The sequence below is a fragment of the Manis javanica genome, chromosome 10 (assembly GCF_040802235.1).
Source record: "Manis javanica isolate MJ-LG chromosome 10, MJ_LKY, whole genome shotgun sequence".
Taxonomy (NCBI): domain Eukaryota; kingdom Metazoa; phylum Chordata; class Mammalia; order Pholidota; family Manidae; genus Manis; species Manis javanica.
In genome coordinates, this window is record NC_133165.1 from 26,409,750 (window position 1) to 26,422,479 (window position 12,730).

Here is a 12,730-nt window from a genome sequence, read left to right on the forward strand (position 1 = left end):
CGCTCTGTGGGGAGACGGCAGCCGTCCCGCCGCTGGGGCGGGGCCAACGCCACGGCCCGCAGCAGGGATTGGCTGCCGGAATGGGGCGGGGCCCCAGGAGGCGGGTCATAAATACCGCGCCACAGGGCACTGGCTGAGGCGGGCGGGGACGGGGTGCGGAGGGCGCAAGCGCGTCGAGGGCTGGCACCCGGCGGCCTCCGTGGCCCCTCTGCGGGTCGCAGCTTCTCGCGAGAAGAGGTGCGGGAGGCGGGGCCCCGGCGCCCGGGGCGGGGCCGATGGAGGGGCCACCTGAGGAGGGCCTGCGGGTCGCGCGTGGCGGCGGCGGCTGCACGCGGTGAGGCGAGGCTAGGTAAGGTGATGTGAAGTGCGGGGCGCGGGCTCCCGGGCGGTCTCAGCCGCTTCCGCCGGCAAGGGCCGGGCTTGCCGCCCCGCGCGAGTCCCGCCTGGTCGCTGTGTGACCTTGGCGCGGCCCGCACCCTCTCTGGGCGCTGGTGCCCGCGGGCCCAGGCGGCCTCTCCCTGCCCCGCGGAGCGTCCTGTTGGCCCGGGCGGAGGGCGGCTGTGGTTTCAGCAGCCGCGGTGCCGCGGTGCCCCCAGCCTTGGGCACCTTGCCCCCGACTCCCTGGCGGTGGGCACCCCGGCCGTGGGCACCGCTGCGGACCCAGCGTGCGGCCGGGGAGAGGGCCGCGCAGCGCCCGTCCCCGAAGCGGCACTGCTGCTTCAGCAGAGGGAGCCCCGGGTTAGTTTCGAACAGTGGGACTTACATCTGTGTGGGCTCAGAGCCTCGCGGGCGAGCCGTTGGCTCGGGCCGAGGGTGCGCCTGGTGCGGAGCACGAGCCGCAAGGTGTCCACGGTTATTAGATTATTTAGCTTATAATCGACCCCCGCAGGGAGACCGGGAAGAGTGGCAGTGCGACTTGCGGGTGCAGGCGCTTTGCGCGGCTTCGGGAACCGTCCCCTGGGACGCCGGGAAGTGGCCGCGCCGGTCCCCGCGGCCGCTCACCGGACACAGCCCTCTCTGAGCGTCGGGTTCTGGGAAGGTGACTTGGGGGTTGCTGTCCGGGTGTAGAAGGAGCAGGAACGGGCTTATTAGGACGCTAAATGGAAGCTTGACTGAGAAGCGCCGTGTAAGGTGAGGGCGCGCAGGTGTTGACACGCTCACCTCACAGAGCGCAGTCTGGTCAGCACTCTAGCCGTAGCTGACACCTAGGGAACTGCGATAGAAGGAGGCACGGCGGTGAAGTAGAGAGCGCCTGGGTGGAATCATACAGACACCTCTTTTTCTTGCAATTTGTTTATAGAATTTTGGGCTGGTGTTTTCAGGCCAGCAGCGCTGCTCACTGCAACTCAGTGTGCGCCTGCTTGGTCAGTTGGGCAGACATGGAGTGAGCCTGTAGTCATGTAAGATGCCAGGCTGGGCTGGCCGCTGAAGTGGTTAGCCTGACTGTAGCAGTGTGATCCGTGCTGTCCTGTAGGCGTTCACAAAGTGCAAAGAAAGGAGGGAGCAACTCAGCCTGTTTTTTGGTATTGGAGAAGTTTTCCAGGGTGGAGGCGACATGAATTGGGCCTTGAGAAATGAGTGGAGATTGGAGCGAACATTCCAGGTGGAGGCAGTGGGGTGTTTGGAGATGGGGGAGTGAATAGGATGTTTGGGGGAAGTGAGTTCCTTTATTCATTGTGGGAGGAGATTTGAGGATTGGGGTGGAAGCTAAGGTGGGAAAGAGGTGTCTGACTGACGGCCTTGATGCTATTCTACTGGACTTTTAGCCCTTCAGTGAAGAGTGACAAGGTTTTGGGTGGGATATGACAGATCTGTGTTTTAGGAAAGTAACTTGTCATAATGTGGGGGATGGACCCGGATACTGGGAGATGGAGGCTGAGTTGGGACAGTTTTGGGCATGTGGGTCCAGAATAGTGGCCAAGAGGTGGAGAGAGGCACCAGGTAGAAACAAGCTTGAGAGTCCACAGGAAGGGATGTGATGGAAGGGAGAGAAAAAAGGCAGACCACCGGCTCTCGCCTGAGCGATTGAAGGGCTAGCCGGTTTCTGCGATGGGGAAAGCTGGGACCGCTTTGGAGGAGGGAGAAGAAAAGCACACTTGATTTTTAGTCACGTAGAGTGTGCAGTATTTGCTGGCCACTTGGGTGAGATATGCTCTTGTGGTGGGCAGAATCCTGGGCAATATCAGCCTGAAAGCGAGAGACGGTGGGAGGGAAGCATGGTGGTTGGGACATGCAGTTTAGTGCCCCTGCACTCACCACACCTGGTGGGCGATTCACTTCTAGAAAGGTCTAAGGCTGAAGTTCCCTTTGTGGAAATGAGACTGGTTATTGGTAATACTGAAACAAAGGCAGCTAGTTTATTATAAAAACCCTTTCATCTTTGTTTCTGTTTTTCAGTTCTTTCTTTCTCTCTCTTCAGAAAGTTGTGGCTGGTTTCACACCTGTCTGTGGCTGCAGCCAGAGCTGGTGGCTCTCCTGTCACCTGCCAACAGATGTGCCTAATGATGACTGACCCAGGAACTCAGTACTTCCTGCAGTTAACCAAGGTGGTGGCTTCTTTAACTGTTTAGAGAACTTTAAAAATATTTCAGAGGAATGGGAAAGCAGGTGGGTGCCCGGGTGCCCTGCTGTACATAACACAAGAGGGTGCAGTGAATGGAGCTGCGGCTCCCAGATCACCACCAGCTGGCATGTTGCCCCCCAGGCAGGAGAATGGAAGAGTCTTTGGGGAATGGGAGTAGCCACAGAGAAAGCATCTAAAAGTGGTAACATCAGGGGTGCCCGACTAAGGAGGCCCAGCTGGATGACTCATTAATGAAGCTCATAATTAATAACCCCCTCCCTGGGCTCAAAGCTTCCAAGTTCTTTTAATCCCCTTCCCCTTAAGCAGGAATAGGTAACCAAGGACATGTGAAGAATCCTCTGATTTGGAAAATAGAGATCATCACCCACACTTGGAAGCAGTGGAGAGAGTGGGGAAGGAGACCTAGAAAGCAAATGGTCACCAATGTACACATGGAGATACGAAAATACTGTATTCATGAGACAAGAACAGGACTCTGAGAAAAAGCATTCAAAGCCAAAAAGAATTCTTGGATATAAAAACACAACAGCAGAGAAACCAAAAACAACACCTCAGTTGCGTGAAAAATAGAGTTGAGGCACTGAGGGACAGAAAAGCAAAGATTAAAAAAATGGAAAAAGGAAATGGGAGGGTTAGATTAGGAGGCCCTCAGCTAAATAATAAGAAAGAAAAGAGAAAATAGGAGGAATCATCCACAAACTGATACAAGATAACTTCCTGGACCTCAAACTTCGGGACTTGAAGGGCCGCCGAGTAAGCACCGGGATGCCAGTGCAGGGGTCCTCCACCGTCCTGTCTGTTCCCCCACCTGGGAAATGTGCAGTTGGGGGGTGTCTGGCAGTGGAGGGGTGCTTAGTTTCCCACAGGCACCAGCGAGAGTTTGGAAACAAGGGATTCCTTGGAAGTGCTCTGGAGCTGTCATTCCAGAATTTGGATAATGAGAGTTCAGATGGAGAGAGATGTACACACCCACTCCAAGGCCCGTTGTTGGGAAATGTCAGAACCCCAGGACAAGGACATTGTGCTGGCTTGTAGAGGAGGAATCAAACAGGCCATCCGCAGGTCGTCCCGGGGTATGGTGGAGTGGCTTGGACACCTGTCCAGCGCAACACTGCAAGCTGGAAAACTGAGCATGGCTTTTAGAGTTCTAGGAGACAGTTTTCCACTTTGAACTCTATACTTAGACAAAGGAGAGTAAAGATACATTCAGACATGCTCCAAAAGTTTGCCTCTCACATACTTTAAGAAAGTGACTGGCTGGTGTGCCCTGCTTAATCGAGGTGGTGAGTCCAGAAAGACAACTAGAGAAGATGGGATTTTCCTCAGGGGAGGTGGAGAGAATCCACCAGATGAAGAGAGAGAGTGGACATCTCATAACCCGAGCTGGTGAGATGGCTTCTCAGATTTTGAGGGGAAGAAGATAGGGTCCTCCATGTACTGGGAATCTGGAAAGAAGATTTAGACAGTTGGCAGAGTTGGGGCTGGACTAATGATAAGTGTAGAAAACAAAGTAAATGAAAACAGAACTGTCATTAGTTCCAGGGAAAATAAACCGTTGTACGGAAAAAGAAAGATAATTATGGTACACAGCAAGGCTAGCTGTGAATAGCCTTTGCACAATGATATTAATTTATGTAAACATCAACTACTACTCTAATTGAAATGATGATATGCATATCTGGAGAAGGTGTGGGGATAAGAAGGGCATGGTTGTATAAAGTGCCAGGGGAGGAAGAGAGCCCGGGAGCAGGGTAGGCAGTAGATCACCCCCAGCAGAACCAAGGGGGTTACACCCCAGGCTGTTATGTAGGGTTCGGTCACACCGAGAGCCTGAGCTGAGCAAAAGGAGGGCGAGTAGTGACACAAGTGATGCCAGAGGGACGCGGGCTGCTGTGTTTTGTGATAGACTCCCCAATACTCCTTAATCCTTTAATGTGTGTGTACCAGACACACACACTCGTGCATAGCATGGATAAAAATAGAGACAAAGTCAAGGTAAGCACGTGACTCAGATGAGAGGAGGCCCTAATTGAGCCTTGGTTTTGTGCACTACGCTGCATTGCTGCCAGGCCGTTCGCTTATCTGGGAGTTTACTGGGTCTGTTTCCTCTTCCGCTTTGTCATTGTTCTCTGTATCCGTCACTGGCTGTGGTCGGGATTCGGTGTTTTCTTTAGCTTTTTTTCTTTTCTTTTTTTTTTTTTTTTGAGAGGGCATCTCTCATATTTATTGATCAAATGGTTGTTAACAACAATAAAATTCTGTATAGGGGACTCAATGCACAATCATTAATCAACCCAAGCCTAATTCTCAACAGTCTCACAGAAGCTTTCAGTTTTGATCATGCATCATGAACTATAAACAAGTCAGATATGATTATTCGTTTGATTTTTATACTTGATTTATATGTGAATCCCACATTTCTCCCTTATTATTATTTATTTTTAAATAAAATGCTGAAGTGGTAGGTAGATGCAAGATAAAGGTAGAAAACATAATTTAGTGCTGTAGGAGGGCAACTGTAGATGATCAGGTGTGTGCCTATAGACTAAGTATTAATCCAAGCTAGACAAGGGCAACAAAACATCCACGGATGCAGATTTCTCTCAAAACGGGGGGTGAGGTTCTAAGCCTCACCTCTGTTGATCCCCAATTTCTCACCTGATGGCCCCCCTGCGACTGTGCCTGTCTTAGGTTGTTCCTCCCTTGAGGAATCTTACCCACGTCTCTGGCTAACCAGTCATCTTCCGGGGACATACAGGGAAATGTAAAGTTGGTAAGTGAGAGAGATAGCTTTTTTTTCTTTTTATGTACTATAAAGGTATGTGAAAACATGCCCAAAAGTAGAGAGAAGAGTATTATGAACTCTTCTTTAGCTGTCACCCAGTTTCAGAATTACAAAAACAGGGCCAATCTCATTTTTCTGTCTTTTGTTGTTAGCATCACAACTGTATTGAATATCTACTGTAGGCCAAGCACTATTCTAAGCCTTGAGGCTACAGCTGTGACAGACAGGTCAGGTACCTCCCTTCTAACCTTTATGTTCTACAGCACAAAGACAAAATGAGCAAATAAACCAGTGAATATGTATTGGAGGTGAGGACAAATGCCATGGAGGAAAAGCCAGTGTGGAGAATGGGGAGTGCAGTGGGGGGTGATTAGGGAAGGCCTCTCCAGTGGGGTGAGTTTTGGGCCGAGATCCAAAGTGCAGGACTGAGCCACAGGGTTCCCTGGGTGAGCAGTCCAAGCAGGGACAGTGAACATGGGCCGGGCAGTGGGAACCTGGTTGGCAGAGCTGGCGAGCAGCAAGGAAGCCTCTGCGGCTGGACTGGGGCCAGTAAAGGGACACTGGAAGAGGCACAGTGTGGGATCGCAGCCTTACAGGGCTCGTCACGGCCACTGTAAGGACTGCAAATGGGAAGCCTGTTGACTCCTGTGATTGGAGGGTTTTGAACAGAGATGTGTGGTGATCTGACTTTTAACAGAATAACCATGGCTACTAGGTTGAAAATGGATGGTATGGGCTCAAGAACAGAGACAGGGAGACTGAGGAGGCAGCCTTGCAGCTGGTGAGGGCTGGCTTGGGGCGGGGGGCAGGTCGGGCAGTGGAGGGGCTGAGAGAGGCTAGCAGCTGGATGTGCTTGTAAGGTAAAGCAGCAGACAGGCTCTTAAACTAATCATGGTGAAATTTATTATCATTTCCCCTGAAATAATTTATTTGAATTGGCATAACTCTGAGAAATGAGTTATTGTCTGGATTCCAGAGTCAAGTACCATGTGACAAGTATTTGAGTCTTACGAGGAATGTAGGGGATAGAGTAGATTGGGCCCTGCCTTCTGAGAACTTGGAATCTGGTTTGGGAGTGTGCCACTGGGATGCCCCCACTTACACTCATCTACCTGTGAGATACAGACGGGCTTAGAGACTAGGCCAAGCATGTGGCCGTCTGTGCCCTGGGCCCGGCTCTGTGTGGAAATTACTTTGAAGGCCAGGTTTGGGCTGGGTTTTCATTCAGGTCTTCTGGGACATATGGCAACCGTGAATGTTTATTACTTGTTTTTATTTGGATATACTGTCAGATTTAGTTTGCAGGGCTAACTGCATACAAAGGAAGTAATTTTAGAAGCAAATAAACCCTAGTACTGGTGACACTGGGTGACAGTTTGTTTTACCTGGGCCTTTAACCCACGGCAGGGCCTGGGACAGGGCTGGGGGCCATGCAGAGAGTGAATGTTGGCCAGTAACAAACTTTCCGAATCTCTGTGGACTTTGGTGATGGTGATGGGGCCACAGTGAATTATTTGCCTTATATGCTGTTTGCAAAGCTGGAAAAAAAAAAGTAGGTAGTTTCTGGTCTTTTTGCCAGTAGCATAAATAAATAAAACCTTGAAACATTCTTGGACTTATTAATGAAGGCCATCACTTGATTTAATGCTCAGAAGTTGGTTGTTTGGACAAGAAGTGACTTCTGTCAGAAATAAAGGTAATACAAGTCCGAGTGTCTAGTAAAAAACAACCGTTAAATATATACTGTAAAGGCTGGTGGAGGGTAGTGGCTGGGAAGGTAGGCTATCAAATAAAGTACCTGGGTTCAAATGCCAGCTTTAAACAGTTTGCCAGCAGTGTAGACCTGGGCAAGTTGCCTGACTGTTGTGCCCTAATTTCATCATAATTTGTGTGAGGATTAAATAAATTAATACATGCAAGGCCCTATAACAGCACTTTTGAAAACCTACTACTTGTTATTAAAAAATTATTCAGAATTAACAGTCTTCTTTGCTGATAACTGTCTATTGGTAGAAAGCATGAGTAATAATAAAAATAACATTTATTTATCTAATAAAAATCCTTAATATATTTTTGGGCCCTATGAAGACAGAAAGATAAATAAGGCCTGTGGTATAGTTTAAAGGAAGCAATTTACTGTTTCACAGCATACTTAGCTGATATTTTCTTGTTTCAATACTCAGTTTTCAGCTGTTTTGAGCTCTGGTTAGCAGAAAAGCCTTGATTGGTCTTGTTTTGTAGATAAAGAATTAAAACTCAGCCTTAAGTTGATGTCTCAGGCCACTCAGCAGAGACTGGGCTTAGCCTTAAATTCTTTCCATCCTCCTTCCAGTTTCTAAATGTCTGTATCAAACTTGGGTGCTCATGTTTTTATCCTGTATTGTGGAAGCTGCCAAGAGCTAGTTCACGGTGTTCATCTTAAAGAGAAAAGTTTTAGCTTCTGGAGATTGCCTTAATAAGACCACTGACATTTTTCTCTTGAAATCAAATGTATTGAGGTATAATTTACATGCAGTAAGATGCACCATTGTAAAGTGTACAGTTCAACAAGTGTGGACAGATATATCCATCTGTGTAACTCCCACTATAATCACAGCATTTCCATCACGCAAAGCTTCCTCCTCTTCCCTTGCAGTCTTTGATTTCTGTTACTATTTTTGCCTTTTTAAAAAACTGCCATAAATGAAATCATGTGTATGTGCCCTTAGTGTCTGGATTCTGTTGTCCAGCATAATATCTATGTTGTTGCATGAGTCAGTGGTTCATTCTTTTTCATTGCTAAGTAGTTTTCCATTGATGACTACACCAAGTTGTTGATGGATCTCTGAGTTGTTTTCAGTTTGTAGCTGTTTTTAATAAAGCTACAGTGAGCATTCTTTTACAAATCTTTGTGAGAACAGTTATTTCATTCACAGAGAGTGTCTTTGGTGTTGAATCTAAAAGGCCTCACCATATCCAAGATCATGTAGGTTTTTTCCTATGTTATCTTCTAGGACTTTTACAATTTTGCATTTTACATTTAGGTCTATGATCCATTAGAGTTAATTTTTGTGATGAGAATAAGGTCTGTGCCTAGATTCTTTTTTTTTAGCATGTGGTGTCCAGGTGTTCCAACCCCTTTGCTGAGAGACAGACTCTCTTGGCTCCAGGCTGCTCCCTTTGTCCCTTTGCTGAAAATCAGTTGCCTGTATTTCCAAGGGTCTGTCCAGGCTGTCTTCTGTTCCATGGATCTGTTTGTCTGTTCCTTCCCCTGTACCACCCTGTCCTGGCTGTGTAGCTTTATGGCAAGTCTTGAAGTCAGGCAGTCAGTCTTCCAGCTTTGTTCTCCTTCAATATCATGCTGTCTATTCTGGGTCTCTGCCTCTTCATATGAACTTTAGAATCAGCTTGTTGGTATCCACAAAATAACTTGCTAGGATTTTGATTGGGATTGCACTGATTCTGTAGATGAAGTTGGGAAGAGCTAACACCTTGATAATATTGAGGCTTCCTATCCCTTTTGCACTTTGAACACGGAACATCTCTCCATTTATTTAGTTCTCTTATTTCTTTCATCAAAATTTTGTAGTTTTCCTCATATAGAAATTGTACATATTTTGTTAGATTGATATACCTAAGCATTTCACTTTTGGGAGTGCTCATGTCAATGGAATTATGTTTCTAATTACAAGTTCTGGTTGTTCGTTGCTGATAATATAGGAAAGTGGTTAACTTTTGTACATTAACTTTGCATTCTGTAACCTTGCTGTGATTACTTGAGCCCTTATGTTATATTTGAAAAACCATTGATAATCTAAGATTTCTACATTGTATTTTGATGGTCAGTTTGGTCTTTAAATAGAGTCCCTCTGCATTATTAATAATATCTACTTTTTGAGTGACTCTGTAACATCTTACTATACTGATGAAAGGGGCTGCAATGGAGTGTGTGTGGGGACTTGATAATATGGGTGAATATTGAAACCACAATGTTCCTCATGTGAAACCTTCATAAGATTGTATCTAAACTAAAAAAAAGAATGTCTACTTTTGGATCTTACAGAACCTTCTGGGGGCTGAAAAATCTGCTTGATACTTTCTAGTACCATGTTTTCTGATTTTTTGAAAGTCTTAGCATTAAAAAAATCTGATCTGTATGCAAAAAATACTTATGTCAGCTTTATTCATAATAGCCAAAAAAGGGAGCTAACCCAACAGTCCATCAGTTGCTAATTGGATAAACCAATAGTGATGTATCTGTATAGTGGACGTCCACTGAGCAATGAAGGAGCCTCTGCTGACACAGGAATGGCCCGGACAAGTCTCAGCAGCGTGTTTCTGAGTGAAGGAAGCCATACACAAGATCCTAATCCTGTGATCATGACACTGTATGACATTCTAGAAAAGGCAGACCAGTAGGGCAGCAGACAGGTTGGGGCTTGCCTGGAGTGGGTGTTGGCAGAATGGGGGAGCTCTTGGAGGGGAAGGGAATGTTCTGTCTCTTAGTTGCAGTGTAACCTCAGTTGTGGTTTACATTCGCCAAAGCTCATCAGACCATAGAGATCAAGAGAGTGGGTGTTCTTGTGGGTAAATCAGACCTCAGTAAGCCTATTTGAGAAATAAAGGAAAGGCAGCTTTGCTAGAGAGATCCAGTCAGGAAGGAGCGGCCTTTCGCACAAGGGTGCGGGAACAGCTGGCTGGTACGTGTGGGGCATGGATCCCTCCCTGAAGCGAGTGCCTGTACTGGGTAGTGGCTTAAGCTCTCTGCATTAGGCAGGCCTTACTACGGTGGCAAGTACATCGGTTTCCATTTCTTAACACCTACTGTTCAATTCTCACTAATTGGGTCACTTCTGCCTATAATATGTGGTAAACACACACACACACACCCTCTTTCTCACTCACTCCTGCCTATATGTGGTAAACACACACACACACACACACACACACACACACACACACACACACACTAATTGGGTCACTTCTGCCTATAATATGTGGTAAACACACACACACACCCTCTTTCTCACTCCTCCTGCCTATATGTGGTAAACACACACACACACACACACACACACACACACACACCCTCTTTCTCACTCCTCCTGCCTATATGTGGTAAACACACACACACACACACACACACACACACACTTCTGCCTATAATATGTGGTAAACACACACACACACCCTCTTTCTCACTCCTCCTGCCTATATGTGGTAAACACACACACACACACACACACACACACACACACACACACACACACCCTCTTTCTCACTCCTCCTGCCTATATGTGGTAAACACACACACACACACACACACACACACACACACACACACACACACACACACACACACACACACACACACACACACACACACACACACACACACACACACACACACCCTCTTTCTCACTCACTCCCTCGCCATTTTGGCCAAATGGCAAAGCAGTTACATGTAAGTCAAGATTCTTCAGAGACACAGAACCAGTGGGGGGTGGGGGGAGTGTATAAACAGATTCATTGTAATGAATTGGCTGATGTGATTCTGAGGCCAGGATCACTGAAGGTGGAAGTTCCAGTGAGTCTCAGTCTGAACACAGGAGACCGACAACAGCTCAGAGACAGAGGGAGTTCTCCCTTCCTCCTCCTTGTCATTGTTGAGGCCTTCAACAGGTTGTACAAGGCCCACCCACCCTGGGGAGAGCATTTCCTCTACTCAGCCTACCGATTCAAATGGTAGTATCCAGAAACACTGTCACAGACACAAGCAAAATAATGTGCTACCAACTATTGGGCAGTCCATGGCTCAGTCAGGGTGACATGTCAATTAACCAGATGTACCACGTGACCTTTCTGTCCCACAGTTGCCAGCGCAGCTGTGAAACTGGAAAATGCCTTATGCTGGCTGTGATGTAGGTCTGGTCCTCTCTTCCAGACCAGGATGACCGATGGCCGTGTTGGGGCCACACACCTGAATGGAAGGAGCTCAGCCCCCAGCGTCTGCCCCAGACCTCCCTGTCTTTCTCCTGATTTTTGCCTGCTACTGGTGTGAAGGCTCCTCGGACCAGCAGCCTCATATGGGCAACTAGTGGGGGATGCCTGAGTCCGGGGCTGCTGAGCTGCCCTGGTGTCGTACCCTGCCATGCTGCGTACCAGAAGAAATACTCAGCAGCCCCACTCTGAGCTAGGAGGCAGCTCTGTCGGCCTCACCACGTGTTTTGGCTTAAATGTAACCTAATTCCTCTATCCGGTAGCATTTACAAGGGCATTGACAGAGTCCTCATAGGAACCTAGCCACCAAAGGATGGAGGGTTTGGAGGAGACTTTGCTGTCCCTCTTCTTGCTGGAGGTGGAAGCCTGAGGCTGGTGTGCAGCCTGCCAGCTGTAAATGGCTTTCTCTGTGAAGTCTCTTCATGCTCTTCTTCAAAACTTGTAGGGCTTTTGGTTGAGTGCCTTTTGAAATAGTGGGAAATTTACGTTTGGAAATAATGCCCTTACTTTTCAAATGGAGATTACTTGCTGAGGTCAGTGTTGTTCTCTGACATGCTTTCGAGGCAGTTGGGAGGATGGTGACTTCCGTGCCCTCCTGTCTTTCCACGCTGTGCCTCTCTTGTTCTCAGAAGGCAGCGAAGGGTCCCCGGAGTGTCCAGCTTGGGATGCCTAGTAACCTGGGCCTGGAATTCCCAGATGCCCCGTTCCCTTTCAAAAGTGAAACTTGTCGCAATGCTACCTGGCAGTCTTTTTATCCCTCCTCTTCTTGCCTCTTTGCAGTTCTGAAAAACTACATGTATGATCCAGGTATGTTTTAGAGCAGCCAGCCCGTTCCTTTCAGGCACCCCTTTCACAGGCCACTTAATATACACGACCCATCTTGTTTTCACAACTGCTGTTTATGTGGCTTTTCTGATGTCAGAAATGACAACACAGAGAACTGCCCCATTCCTTGGTATTGACCATGAACCGTGGCCTCAGCCTCATCAATAAATATTGCCCCAGCTTGGGGTCTGTGCTCCTCACTTTGATTTGGAAAGACCTGGAAGGGGCTGCAGCTAAAGTCAGTTCGGATCTGTGGCAGGACTCCAGAGCAGACCAATCTCCTTGTTGAATAACCAGACACACACTGTCAGGGCTGTCCTGATGGGCAGACCTGTCTCTTTTTCACACACCCACTCCCCCCCTTATAAATGCTTAACACTTTAAGCTTCATTTAATAAACAAATTGCAGGTAAAGGCAGCCTGTTGAGCTTTTGTGCAACATTATGAGGTAAGTTGCGGCTTCACGAGCAGGCAATTCTCCACCATATTTAAGGCTGCCTTCTTTTTTTTACACACTGTCCTACATTTTGCTTTATTCCTTCAACAGTACCTCTTGG

General features: G+C 47.7%; 1 protein-coding gene across 11 annotated transcripts in view; it reads left to right on the top strand.

Annotated features, from left to right (window-relative positions):
* The first annotated feature begins 209 nt into the window (after window positions 1–209).
* The window catches only part of CHST12 (carbohydrate sulfotransferase 12), a 39,839-nt gene continuing 27,318 nt past the window's right edge, over window positions 210–12,730 (top strand). For 4 of the 11 annotated variants that reach the window (XR_005058580.2, XR_005058576.2, XR_005058579.2 and 1 more), the window contains exons 1-2: window positions 219–349; window positions 2,398–2,546. The gene's annotated coding sequence lies outside the window, so the exon portion shown is untranslated. The other 7 variants (XR_012122090.1, XM_037008420.2, XR_012122091.1 and 4 more) reach the window with 5 other exon arrangements.